Here is a 15495-nt window from a genome sequence, read left to right as displayed (position 1 = left end):
CTGGGAAAGCCTAGATGAACAGATGAGTTTTAAACAAGAACTAAATGCCAACACTATGTAGGGGTTGTATCCAAAGTAGCATTAAGGAACATATTCCATCAGAGCAATTATTTCTGCTTGCACAATGGGTCTTTCCTCCGTCTCTTTCCCTCATATGCCCCCTAATCTGTTCTAGGTCCCCCAACCCTCCAGAACATATTTGGGCATGGGATGCATGTGGGGAGAGGAGAGGTAAGTCCTGTTGCACAAGTGAAAATGAAAATCCTGGTGCTGATGGGATATGTTAGTTGAATGCTGTCCAAGTTGCTTGCCAGATATTCACTAGAAGTACATCCCAAGGGGAAGGAATCACAACACTCAAGTCATTGGTCTTAATGGACATAAAATGAACCACAGGAGCAATTGGCAATCTACTGTGTCTCTTTAGCAATTTAAAACTCTCAGGGTAAAAACAACTATTGGAACTGTGTATGTTTGCAACAAATTTCAGTTTTAAAATAGATTTTAAATCTATTTCAAATTTCTTATTTTAACTATAGGAAATACTCAATTTTGAATTCACAAAAAATCCATTCCCATATCCCATATAAAGATTATGAAACAATACAGATGTAAGTAAAGTAAAGCGTATACCATTTCTGAAACAACTTTTCAATAAGGTAGACGTTACTTTACAGCTGTGAGGCCATCCAGTGCCAATCTTTGGCAAGATGCAGCATATTTCTATGTAGGATACATAGGGTACATATAAAAGTGATATGCTAACATATAACAAAATTTCTATTAAAATTTATTCCGGTTATTATAACAGAACCCATTATCACAATCTTTGTTCATTTTCTGACATATTTACTCATGCTGGTTGCCCAACAGAGACAGCTTCTGCTCTCCTTTAGGCTCCACCGGTCTACATGACAGCCATTGTGTAAGAATTAATGTAAATATCAGTTTAAATAAAAATAGTATTTTTTTCCTTATATAGTGTTAAAGTGATACATTATTAAGAGTTGACTTAAAAGGAAGTTGAAAGAGAGGCAGGAAGGTATGTTTACAATCACTATAAAAGAGGCTCAGATGGAATGCATAGCACAGATTAGGAAAGTTACCAACAAGTCCAAAGTGGAGGACAGTGTGGTGAAGGGAAAAAAGGTTTTATTTAACAAGTGCAAGTCTTGCGTAAGTTAGGAACATAAAAAACAACTATATGTTAACAGTAAGTGTCCCCCACCCCAAAAGAAAAAAAACCAGGAAGGGAAAAATGTGATCAAATATTAAAACAATAAACATTTATTTAAATGAGGCTGCAATCCAATCTAATATTTAATTGATTAATCAGTTATGGAACTAAAATTATATGATTAATCTATCAATTAAATTTGCATATATTTGCAAATGGGTAAAAACAATCTGAAGTAAAGAACAACATTTTTTTTAGATGGCACACATGGTAGATGGTGTTGTTATGACAGGCATAATCTGACTTAGAAGAACTTTGAAAAAGTCCTAGGGCTATTTGGAACCAGAACCGTGTTCAGTGGAGTTTTTTCTTCTTTTTCTAGCACCTTTTCTCCAAGGAGCTCAAGGTGGCATACATGGAACTTCCCCTCCTCATATAAACCCCACAACAACCCTGCGAGGTAGGTTAGGCTGAGAGGCAGTGAGTGGCCCAAGGTCACCCAGTGAGCTTCATGGCTGAGTTGGGATTTGCACTCTGGTCTCCCGGGTCCTAGTCCAGCACTTTAACCACTATAGCACACTATACCACTCTCATGGGAAGAACAAACTGGGGAGGCAATTTTCACAAATACCTCCTTCCCCTGCACTTCCTGTAAAGGACATTTTTACAATATCCCTGTGCAGCAGGAAGATGGTGAGGTGGAGTGTGTACGGAAGGGGGAACTGGAAAAAATCATCTCCCTGTCCCCTTGAGTGAATTGATATGCTGTGAACTAGACAACACTAACAGTGCCTTACGTTTTCTTGTACTTGTATCCTCCCTTGCATAGAACATGAAATTCCTTCCCTTTCCATGCCAGCATGGTGACTTGGAAAATGCAGTGGTGTATCTTTGTGAGTTATTACAAGCCAAAGAACAAGTCAACCTAAGAGGTTGTCTAAGACATTAAAGTGATTGACCTTAACAAAAGCAAATCCTGCCCAAACATTCAAAAGATAACCACCACCATCAGTATTCCTGAATAACTCAATGTGTAGGAACACAGAATTGGAAACAGTGCAAAGAATAACCAATTGCAATAACCAATCTACAGTAAGCAGTTTGAACCAAAGCCATAAAAATATTTATGTGTATCTTGCAATGCCATTATATTTTACCAAGGTTTCCTACTGAATTGATTAAATAATCTATCTCAATCTAGTGTTTTAATAATAACAATAGTATTGTCACAAACTAGTCCTTGATCACTCAGCCCTCACAACTAGTATGGCATTTTCAGCTCCAAGGTACTTAGCATGTGGAACTATTTGGATGTTTAGCCAGACTTCATGCAATAAAAGCTGCTGATTAACCATCTTGAAACAGATTATAATCAAAATGGGAGGTATCTTTTAAAAATTTCTCTATTATAATATCAAATTACTTTTGGATTTGTTATGTCTAATCGGGGCTGGCAATTGAGTAAAGATATCTAGTTTGTTAATGATCTGGTTTAAAAAATTTTATGAGTAAATATCATTTATTTATTTATCTTTAAATCTCACCTTTCTTCCATAATGGAACCAATATGCTTACATATTACTCAGGTATGCACATTTGTGATTAGTGATACAATTATTTATTTTTAATACTGTGTGTAAATTAATTATATACAAATTATTATTATTTTACCATGGTCATCTTTAGGAGAAGATTAACTCCAAGCATGTTTACTCAGAAGTAAGTTCAATCAGACTTACACACTAAGTAACATACTTAGCAGAGAGTAAACCTCAATGGACACAGTAAATAAACAAAGTAAACACATTCAATCCAATTTACCGAGACGATCCAGATTTAAAAGATACACAGATATTGATGTTAGCTGTCACTACCTTTAATCCTAGTCAATTGCTATGATTCTTATTGCTAGATGAAAATCCATAGAGGTTTACCCTGAACTGCAAATGCATTTGAGAATGCTGTATATACACTGGAAGAAAAACCCATTATTTAGGATTTTTGTTAATCAATTCTGGCACTCTGGGATAAGGTCATCTGAAATTGTCCGTTTTTGGTGCATCTACAAGGTTGGTATTTCTAGCCCAGATCAAAGCAGATATTCAATTTTAGGATGAAACATGGGACAAGAATACAAAATAGGTATGGTTGCTTATGTGAGTACAGTAGGGCCCCACTCATATGGCAGGTTCCGTTCCAGGCCCCCACCGAAAAGTGAAAACCGCTGGAAAGTGGGGCCCTACTCAGCTGTAGCACGTGAGCTCCCCGCCCTACAGGTGATCATGCAATCAGCTGTAGTGCAGGGAGCTCCAGCCGCCGCGCTCCAGCTGACATAGAACAGCTGGAGCGCAAGAGCTCCCCACGCTACAGCTAATCGCCTCGCTGGCACCACCGTATTAGCGGAACGCCGACAAGCAGGGCACTGACAAGCTACTACAAGCGGAGCACTGAGTACACTACTGTACTCCAGTTCTAATTAATGTGTAGAATTTGGCAAGGGCACAGACCATCTCAAACAAACCCCTGCCTTGATTCTGTTCATATCCCACAGCCTGAACAGTGTCTTTCAGAGTGCCCTATACTGCAAACCTTTGGAAAAGATGTCTCTATTGGTATGTATAAGGGGCTGTCTGTGGGAAGATTGTTACGGGCTGGTGGTGGCAAAACCCCTAACCGTTAGGGCATGATCTGCCTGGACATCAATATCAGCTTCCAAGACCCTGCTTATGAACAAGATCTATCATTTCTTATTTTATTTTAGTTAGTTATTTAAAATATTTATGAAAATGGAAATGGACTGCCTTCAAGTCAATCCCGACTTATGGCTACCGCATGAATAGGGATTTCATGGTAAGCGGTATTCAGAGGGAGTTTACCATTGCCTCCCTCTGAGGCTAGTCCTCCCCAGCTGGCTAGGGCCTGCTCAGCTTGCCATGGCTGCACAAGCCAGCCCCTTCCTTGTCCACAACTGCCAGTTGGGGGGCAACTGGGCTCCTTGGGACTATGCAGCTTGCCTACAGCTACACAGGTGGCAGGGAACGTAACCCAAGTCACTCACTGTGGGGGTGATCTTTAGCTGGCCCTTGACACCCAGGAGACACGAGTGGGGATTTGAACTCTCAGACTCTGGACTCCTAGTCAGTCTCTCCTCCCCACTGTGCTATAACAGCCACTATAACAAGCAACTAATAAATCTAAATAACTTAATTACCAAAAACGTATCCCAGAGTGGGTTATACCATTTATTCCTTAAAATACAGAACAATTAAAAGCAATAAAAGCTATATATTTACTCCTTGTACTTTCTACGATATTTAACAGGGCTTATTCCCAGGTAGATGTACACTGGATGCAGCCTGGTTTATCATGCATCTTCAAATATTTGATCTACAAAGGTATATATAACATCTTTTGTTCCAGACCCATCTACATGGCTAAACATGAATGGAATAATTCTAGCAGTTGGCAAGGAAACACTAAGTTCTTTTATTATTCCAAATTCAAAATATTACCAGGCATGCAGCCAATCCCAAACATACTTACTGAGGTAAATTCCACCGGAGTCAAGGAAACAAATTGAAGCTCGGAGGGTGGTGACTAGATCTAGGGCCTTTTCGGTGGTGGCCCCCGAATTGTGGAATAGTCTCCCTGATGAGGTGCGCCTGGCGCCGACGCTGCTATCCTTTCGGTGTCAGGTGAAAACCTTTTTATACTCCCAGGCATTTTAAAGTGTATTTTAAACTGTTTTTAAAGTGTATTTCTAATTGTATTTTACTGGTGTTGTATTATGATGCTGTTTGGTTTTTGTTGTTGTTTGTCTGTTTTTGGCTTTTGACTTTTATATTTATTGTAGTTATATATTGAGCTGTTTATCTCTTATGTACACCGCCCAGAGAGCCGTTAGGCTTAGGGCGGTATATAAATGAAACTAAATAAATAAAATAAATAAATAAATTACCTAATAAGTGTGGATAGGGTTGGAGCCTTAGTTTTAGACCCTTGAAGCTTTACCACTTACATGCTTTTAACCCTTAATGTTAATTCTTAATTACACATTGCAGTGATCAAACTACAGCACATTTAGAAGCTAATATTCTTGCAAGTTTCTTTACAGGCTTTATGTAGGATTTAATTACAATATATTTGCAGAATCTGCAATACAAGCAAAAGTCATATGCTTGAATATCCCAAGTGTCTCAGTAAAGAAAGCATGATACATATTTATAAAATTCTTGTTATTTTTAGTTGCAGTACAGAACACATAATGCATATTTATAAAATTCTTGTTAAGTTTTTTAGTTGCAGTACAATATTTACTAGGGACTCCATTGCATTTCAAAAAATGCTGGCTTCAAGGTTTCATTACAACATTCTTCTGATTTTTAATGTACAATAGAAGAATCAATTCTAGTTTCATTCTGTATGTTTGTCCCTGCTGAGAGAATATCTCTGTTCTGTTTCCTCCTTGCTGTGTCTGTGGCAACTCCAAGTACCATTTACAGAAAAGCTGATTCCACTTAATCAAGGCTTGAGATACACAAAGAGTAGATTCAGCGATTTTGTAAATAAAAGAAAATATCCAGTTCCCCTGTATTATTAATCAAATTGCACTGGGACTGCAGCAATTAAATCTTCATCCTCTAAGTAAAGGCAATATAAGGATATTTGTCACTAATTTGTCAGCCATATTTGTCAGCAATTAAGATGGACATCACTGTGATTCTCTAAGGAAGTGTGTACTTACACCTTAAGAACTAATATTGTTTTACATGATGATTTATCCTGTAATAAAAGGAAGTTGCTGCCCCTGCTGTTGCCAAAAGCTGTCTCTTTCAAAGTCATTTCAAACACCAATCCAAACCTTGAATGTGTAAACAAAACAGAGCCATGGGTAATGTCTACTGTAAATGAACAGTATGCTAGTGTATGCTGCTCAAACTCTCCTCCTTCCTCTAGTGTGCCTGGTACTGGAAGAAACAAACCACGAGGCTTGACCCAGCATTATGTGCGAACCAGTACTGTGGTATGTTTCTCTCCAAACAAACCATTTCCTTACCACTCATGGTTTCTTCACACATAAGGCTAAACTAAAACCTGTGAATGAGAAATGGGAACAACTGAGTATTGTATGTTAGTATACTGCTCTCTCATTCACAGTAAGCCATAGTTTATTACTTGCCATGGTTCAGTGTGTCATGCAGAACAGCCCAATATCTAAATCTATCATCACATACCCAGAATTAGGAGTTAATTGGTCAGCAGTTCTTTCTCTGGCCAATAACAAACATTAAAAATTTATGGTAGCATATAACACCAGGGAGGAATATGGACTTCTGCAAAATACTAGCCACACGTCCTTAGCATTTGATCAACAAAGATACTGCAGAAATGGATGAAGAACTGATGTATAATCATATCAGTACTCTTGAACACCAGATGCCTATAATGAGAAATAAAGCATTTCCCCCTTTTCTCCTTTAACGGCTTCAATAACATCAGTCTTCCAATTAGAAAAAGGTGCAGTTTAATTTAATTCAATTTAATTCAGTGTCAAAATTTCAAAATCATAATTGTTTAATGAGTATCTCTTTCCAGTGGTATATTTATTTCATTATGAATAAATAAATAAAACTCGATGAAGTAGATTTTGCTATTGCAGAGCAAGGCACAAGTTATTAATATCCACTTTACAGTTGATGTATCTATTTCAGTACATGATGCTTCCAGTCTCTCCCTAACTTTTGTACTGAGCACTACCTAGATTATAATTAGCCATCTAAAAATGGGGTGTTCCAAGTAGGAGGCAAGAACTAACTGACAGCCTGTGGATGGTGTAAATGAAAAGGAAACATACAAGTAATCTGAACAGCTGAACCTAATAATTATTTTTTTTTTCATTTTAAAAATCATTTAATAGTGAAAATAGTCATATGAGGAAACAAGATTTATAAGGGCAGATTAAAATCATTCATTACAGCATAATAAATGAACAGTGTCTTAAAATATTTATTTCACTGGCAGGAGAAGTGAATCTTGGATGGACTGAGGGATAACCACCCTCCCCCCCCCAAGGATAACCATCCTTCCCCCAACCTGGTGCCATTCAGATGTTGTTGGACTACAATTTCCATTTGCCCAACATCGCCAATGATCAGAGACTATGGAAGCTGTAGTCCAAAAGGATGGATCACTAGAAGTAAGCCAGAGTAGTAAATGATATAGTGGATGGTAGTAAAAGAAAGTGGTTGGCCAACAGAGTTGACCAAGGAACAACAGTACGTACTCAGAACAGCCACTAAGCAGCAGAGAACCACCAATAGAAACAATTACCTAATGTTCCATGGTCTTGCCATCAGTTGTGATTGTTCCCCAGGAGGGTCTAAAGATAGTGGGAATCTCTTTACAGGTAGGAACATGATAGGGTCAATCGTTCAGACAGCAATTTAAACACAAATATATGCCTGAACAGCAAGGAGAAGCTATAGGTGAGATAAATGTTCATGAGGTTCCCGCTTGTTTCTACAAACCAGACATAGGGCTGTAGACAACATTAGTCATACTCAGAGTTGACCTAGTGACATTAAAGGGCATGACTAACTTCATTCATTTTAATGAGTCTACTCTGACTAAAACTTGGTTAAATACAACCCACAAAGCAAAAGAGAGTGAGGGCACAGGAATAAAATTAAGTTCTACTGTTGAGTATAATTGAAATAGTTGGCTTTTGGGTGCACATACATGTTGCAATCAGGCTGAGGCATGGTGGGCTATATACAGTAATGCCTCAGTTAGTTAAGGAATCCTTCAGGAACAAAGTTCCTTTTAACTAACCCTAACCCTAACCCTGTGCCTTTGGTTTGCTATCAATTAACTGATAAACCTGTGACTGCAATGGTAATCCCCCTCTGAATACCGCTTACCATGAAAACCTTATTCATAGGGTCGCCATAAGTCGGGATCGACTTGAAGGCAGGCCATTTCCATTTTTGCTTTGCTAGGGTGAAACGGATAAGCCTGTGTGTTTGCTGTGCATTAAATAGATCTCTTGCTTTCTCCCAGGGCTGTGGAGGGAAGGATCCAATACATTCAAAGGGGGAGGGGGTGAGTGCCAGGTGCTGGGTGGGCACCATTTAAAGCCCCTGTTGAAGCTGTCCCACCATCTATGACTGGGTGTAGGAACCTATCCTTATACTTTCCATGATATTCCTGCCTCTGGTACCAAAGTTTCTGTTAAAGAAGTAATGTCCAGGAACTCATCTACTTTGTTACCTGAGGTGGTACTGTATGTGTGTTAACAGATTTAGTGGGCATGGTGCACTCTTCTATTTACTAGAGCCCCAGGATTCACCAGTCAGAGCCAATCACACAATGACTCAAGCCATGTGCCCGTAGGTCATACTTTAAGTTGAACCATCTATTCAAATTTAAATCTACATTTGGGTTGCTACATATAAGGTGACATCAAACCAAGCAAAGGGCAAAAAGGACCACAAAAGTCCAGGACCTTTTACTCAGACGTAAGTTCAACTGATTTTAACAGGACATGTGAGTAGCATAAGCTGGCTTTATGCTGATTTTAGATTTTATGGATTTATGGATTTTATGGGGGGTACTTATAAACTGCCCAGAGAACTTAGTTTATTATTTCAGTATTTATATGCTGCCCAAAATCCAAACAAACATCCCTAGACATGTTTATTCAGAATTAAGTCCAGTGGTACTTGCTCCTAAGAAAGTGTGTATGAAGTTGCAACTGTGCAACCAATTCTGTTGATTTATCTGACAACAAGCTTCACAGTATTCAATAACCATTGAACAATGGTTCTTCTAATGGCAAAGCACTGTTTCCTCTTACATCTGAACTAAGCCATTGAGTGAGGCAGAGGCAACTGTTGTTCTTCCCAGGCGCATTACATTTCAGCATTTTTTTTTGTTTTATTGCCCTTTGGCTTCTTTACCACTTCTCCTTTCTGAGTAACCACTATCCCCATGTCTTTTTCTTTTGCTCTCCCAAAGTAATATTTTTTAAAGGAAGGTTGCCAACATAGGTTAGTTTAACAGCATTCAAATCCCAACTATAATTAAGAAAATCAGCTACTTATTCCCCAGCACAACTGCAACCAATGGACATTAGAGGGAAAAACAAATTGACCTACTTCATATGATGGCTATGCACTCATTGCGGCATGGTTGGATAATCTTTAAACTCTCCTTGAAATACACCACTACTGCTGAATCACATGACACCTTCAGACCTCCTCTCTACATGCTAAACATACCCAACAAACTGTTCATAATTTCAGCAGATGCTTATAGCCTTCATGTGCACATATGAACTTTATAGTGTTCTCCTCTAGTCATATGTGGAGATATACTAAGGTTATTGGAAAATATTCTCTTCAATTTGAAGAGAAAAACTTAGTTGGCAAGATTGTCCACATCATCCTTGCAGACAAGATGGCATACCTAGCCAACAACCAACTGTAAACTTTAAATCATACATGATCTAACAAATATCTTCAGGCTGCTTGCAGACCTTCACTTTATCAGTTCCATTAGTTTATGATGGCTTTGAAACGATTCTTTTCCACTTCTAACTAATTGCTTAGTTTGTTGTTGGAAAACTGGAGGATAAATAGAGATTCTGGTTGTCTGCAACTAAGTTCACTCAGCACAGACCCACTGAAATGAATAGATCATGTTAGTCATGTCCATTAATTTCAGTGGGTCTATTCTGACTATGACTAAAATGTGATACAACTCTCTGTCCCATCTACGTTATTCAGGAACCTCATCCCTTACAAATCATCTTGTGCAAAAATGAATTAATTTATATATAGTCCTTCAATAAACAATAGAGAAGGCTTACAATATTTGGGTGTGTTGGTCCTCAACAGATTTCCAATTGCTTTACAGGGTTCTTTTGCTTTTAACCCTTAGATTTATACATTAACCTTCTCACTTTATGGGCTGTTAGATGATACAGTATATCTGTGATTATATTAGTAAGTAACTCACTATTATGAACACTGGAGAGCCTACTGTACGTTCCACGATTATTGCAAATGATTAGGTAGTCATTTTATTGCCATTGTTAATGCTTATCTTGACTCTCCCCAACTTCAGAGGTCAAAAAAACAGTTTGTGAATTCTAACTTGGAAACACAAGAAAAGTCTGGGATGTCAGATTTTGTAAAACATTTCAATTCCAACCATAAAAGAAGAGCGTAACTATGGACAGTTGGATATTAGTTTTAACAAAAAGAACATTAGGAGCTACAATCCTTTAGTCCAATGCTATTCATAAGAAAAGCTGTACAAAAAGAAGACAAATAGCATATCAAGTATAATATCTCTTTCAATGTGAACCCATCATTGTGCATATGAGAGGATAGTACAGATCATACATTCACTGTAAGGAGGGTATTTGTTTTTAGCAACCTCTTTGTCAGAAATATATAAGGGAGAATGATATATACTCCTCATAATATATTTTTGGCAAGATTTCATTCAGCCAATTTACAAAAACAGCATTTTAGTTGACCAAAAGGTATTAAATTTAGTAAACTAACCAATCAGCTAAAGTAGGGGTGAGGGACCTTTTTTTTCAGTTTGAGGGCAACATTCCTTCATGGGCAACCTTCTAAGGGTGACATGCCACTGGTAGGCAGGGTTACAGGCAGAAGTGGGCAAAGCAATGGATATGACTTTGTACAATAACCTACAATCCAGCCATGCAAGACAGAGGTTTCTACACACCACGCCCCACACGTATCTTTGCCCATGCTTCTATTCAAACAGAGGTATGATCATAGTTTAAGGATACAGTTCAAGAACAGTATGAGAGGATGTGGAGCAGGACTGGTGAATTGTATGGTCTGGGGGCACAACAGAAAAGTGTGGGGAAAGTCTTGAGGGCCAGTAGAGAGGCCTGGGAGGCTGCATTTGACCCCCAGGCCTAAGGTTCCCCACCCCTCATCTAAACTTTGCAAACCTAGTAATTTCACAACAATTCTCTATCCTTTCTTTAAAAAACATCTTTGTGGTAAATTTAAGTGGTCTTTAATGGCATTGGACAAAAAGCAGAAAGAAAGAAAAATAAAAAATCAATGAAGATTATTTTGTTTGTTCTACGTGACATTATTTTTTAACTGAATTATCTGTCCTGGCAGGACAAAATCTAATTTGGGGTAAAATGGGGGTATTTTACCATTATATCAATTAAGCCTGAGTACACTCCAGATGTAATTGAGAAGACAGGAGGAAGGAAAATGGGAGCACTGGGTTCACAACCATTAAAAGTAATTATTCTCTATGCCACTGTATAAAGCATCACCAGTATATATGAAAGAGTAATTTTGCACGACTGTGAATAGAAATAGTATCCCTGTGGTGGCAGACAAATAAAAAACACACAAATGTTTGCTGAAATGAAAAGTATCAATTGACAATGAGGGGGGACAACATTGACAGAGTGATATAAACGCCAAACAGCCATTAAAATCTGCCAGGGCAAAAAACACAAGCTGCAATAAATAACAGGTAGAGAACTGGGGCTGGATATTACAACTGGTCTGGGGCTGGATATTGCAACTGGTCAGGTTTTACCACCTTGCCCCACTTCATTCCCACTCCAGTGGGTCCAGTCTCCCTCCCCATGCACCACTGCTGCTTCCTATTACATTATCAAGATTTTTTTCCTCCCCGTGATCCCCAGAAGCTTAATTTTTCTTCTCTTCCCTGCCTGCCAAAAAGAAAGCAGAATTTCTTAATAAGAAATGTTCCTCATTTTCTTGATCAGCTAGCAGTGATGAGGAGTTTTTGCACAATTATGGGAACCATGCTTAATCATGAAAACCTGGGAAATTACCATTCACCAATCACATTTTATCAGAATTAGGACACAATAGCAGATTTAGGCAAGCAGATATTAGAGTCATTATGCTATCTTTTTTATTGAGTTTAATGACTTAGCTCAGAGGGTGAGAGTCAAATAGCTCAGTCCTCCCCCTTCACAATATTCTTGCTTTCACATTTAAGAAGGGTAGAAGAGAGGTAATCTTAGATGTTGGGCAGTCAGCAGAGATTCTCCTGATAATTTATCAACCCATAATTTATAAATGAAGCTGGAATTATTGTCTAGCACTGTTCATAAAACCATAACCTTCCCAATAGAAAGTAAGATAACACGGAACAAAGGAGCATGTAACTCTGTCTGACAGTTTGAAAGGAGGCAAGAGATCTTTCAGGTGCGAAAAAAATGAGGGCATGAAGGCATCAAACCTTTAAAATAAGTAGTGTAACTAGTGAAATATAAAAAATAGAAAGCAATGTGAGGAACTGAACAAAACATCCTCCAGATATTTCAGGACATCATGGGTTGTGACCTATAATATCTCACAAGGAAAATATATTTAGATTGTTTTTAACTGTTTTAATTATGTGTTTTAAAATTGTTGCAGCCCACCCTGGGACCTCTGGGTAAAGGGCGGGCAATTAATGAATAATAATAATAACTTGAAAGGAATATTAATTCCAGCAATGCAGGATACAATATAGGTGATGATGGAACACTAGCCAGTTCATAACTATGGTTAAAGAATTAAGGTCTAGCTACAAGGTTGTGAGCCTTTGCCTCCCATTTCTTCTCTCACACATGAATCCCTTTCACCACCACCCTCCCTTAACCATGCTTTGTCATTGTGGTTTGTATCATTGTTAACCATAATAATAATAACCATGTTAGTAATGGTCAGTATGCTCCTACACTACAATTTGAAATCCTGGTTGGAAGCTAGTTACAAAGCCTAGGAAAGTAGCACAGCTTGATGCCATTAACTATGATTAATATCAGTAAACACATAAAGTGAACCATTGAAATAGGATGCAGGGGAAAGGCTGGGGAGATTCAAGCGCAAGAGGAGATGGAAGGAGCTCAACATTAAATTTCAAGAGTTTCTCTCAACTGCTAAGTCATAGGTCAGCTAGTGTTATGTCTCCAGGAAATTAATATTCAAAGGGGATTTTTTCAAGACTATACTATGCTGTGTGTGTCTGCCATGTTTGGTGTAGGCATAAATCAGATGTGTACAAATCCATAGTGTACTTGCATTGTGCTCTGTTGGTTAGCTATGGGGATAACCATATAAGGATAACAGCCTTATTGTCTGTCTTCAGACAATAAGCATTGATTGCTTAGATTAAACCATGCCCATTTTGGGAACTTTTGCTGGTGGTCTCTAATATTGTGCATAGTTAGTGAAAGAAATACAATATATGTACCTAATAAACAGAACTACATATCTCAACTCCTTGTTCATTTTCATTTATTTTCTTTCTGGGGTAGCAGGGATCTAACATGTCATCTGCAGAACTATCAGCAACTACAAGGGAGTAATCACACTACTTTGAGGTAATACTGTGATGGCAATTAGTTAACATTACAATGCTGTAGTTTCTTAAGAAGAACATGATATGCTGTAATTAAATTTGACAGAAAGCACAGGTGATAAAAACCCAATTACTAGCTGTTGGGTATGATGAAAAACTATGTAAATATTCTCTTTGTACTGACAGTCCATAAAACTGCTTCAGCACTCAACAACCAGACCAAAAAAAGTGCAAGGCATCTAAAGAATTTTTAGAAACTTTTTCTTCCTGAAGCATAATGATTAGGTACACTTACACATAATATGGTTGACATACTCTTCACCCACAAGCAAATTACACAGAATAGAGCAAAGATAGTTCTAGTATTGATTTTTTAATTCATTTATAAGAGAATTTCTAGACTGTTTTTTGGCCCTATACAGGAACTCCCAATGAGTACACCTATGCTTACTCCATCCAGTCCATTTGACGCTATATAACGCAGCAACCTTTCTAGTGTTGTTTGTTTTGTATAGACTATCAAGAAAAATTCGGTAAATCATTTACTGTATATTCCGGCGTATAAGACGACTGGGCGTATAAGATGACCCCCAACTTTTCCAGTTAAAATATAGAGTTTGGGATATACTCGCCGTATAAGACTACTCCTGCTTATGACATGCAAGTGATGTACCTTACCGGCGATTGGCTGGTTGTTGTATACAAAGCCTATCGTGCGAAGGCAAGAATGTCTTTGAAGTCAATACTAGGGGCGTCAGGCCCCTCCCACTCTCCAGTTCATTCTTGCCTTCGTACGAACAAGATTGAGATCCTATAGCGTAGCTTAGCTAAGTTTTCTGTGTTTTTTGTTGCTGTATTTGTTTGACAGAGTGTGGAGGTTTTGTGACTGTGTTTACCAAGTGTTCCCTTCCCTCTGTCTTGTATCTAACGTCGTGTTTTCCATTCCTGGGGAGTTCCCTTGGGGGGGTTCCCTGTTGCCCGGGCCGTTGATTTTCCCAGCCTTTCATCCAACGGCCATCAGAGGGACCGCAGCTGCAGTTCTTTCTATTCCCAGCGGGAGCTTGCGGCTGCAGCTCCCGTCGTTATTTCCCTCCCGTTCCTGGCCGTTTGAGTCTCCCCCGTCCCGGGAATATTTCTTTGAGAGTCTGCGGCTGCGGCTCTCTCCCTTTGCGGCTTTTATCTCGGACTGCCTTGAGCCTCGCTGCCTGACAGTTTCGTGCCGCAACGGTCCCTGCATACGGCGGCTGCGGCTGCCTCCTCCTGCTTCCTTAGCGGCGGCGGCTTTTTTGCCTTTTTTACCTAGCTGTTCCTTTATTGATTTTCTGCGCCGCGACCTTGCTTATCGGCCCCGCGGCTGCAGCACAAGCGGCTCTACCCCCGCCCGCCATTGCCGCTTTGTTATTGTTCGCCATTTTTTGACTTAATTTTCCCGCTCTTTTTCAGCACCCGGCGTATAAGACGACCCCCGACTTTTGAGAAGATTTTCTTGGGTTAAAAAGTCATCTTATACGCCGGAATATACGGTATGTTAAGACAGAATGTCTGCAGACACAGAAGATTTGTGTCACAGGGATGACAAAATAATTGCAAATTGCCAGCTAACAGGTAAGGGAATTCAATTTTATTGTGAATGGGAAAGCTGGATGATTACTATTACTTTATATAAAAGTTTCCCTGCTGATGGCTATTTCTACAAGTCATTTAATGTTCAGTATGGAGTCTCTGGCAATAAAAAAGGTTTCAGTGGTGCGCAAGAGCACATACATTTTGGTTTCTGTGTATGCCCAGTGCAACAGAAAACTCCATTTGTGTAGAGAACGGCGCTCATGTTAAACCACCTGCAAATATTATAAGGTCCAAATACAGCAAGGTTTGGGAAAGAGGAATGCTATATTTTTGAAGAGGAAATAACAGACTAAGAAAGCACA

General features: G+C 38.8%; 1 protein-coding gene across 1 annotated transcript in view; it reads right to left on the bottom strand.

The window, feature by feature from the left end:
* The window catches only part of RALYL (RALY RNA binding protein like), a 453791-nt gene that overhangs the window by 312083 nt on the left and 126213 nt on the right, over nt 1–15495 (bottom strand). The gene's annotated exons all lie outside the window — the stretch shown is intronic.

Source organism: Rhineura floridana, chromosome 1 (assembly GCF_030035675.1).
Source record: "Rhineura floridana isolate rRhiFlo1 chromosome 1, rRhiFlo1.hap2, whole genome shotgun sequence".
NCBI classification, from domain to species: Eukaryota; Metazoa; Chordata; class Lepidosauria; order Squamata; family Rhineuridae; genus Rhineura; species Rhineura floridana.
Note: the sequence above shows the minus strand (reverse complement) of the source record. Positions and strands in the feature narration are given on the sequence as shown.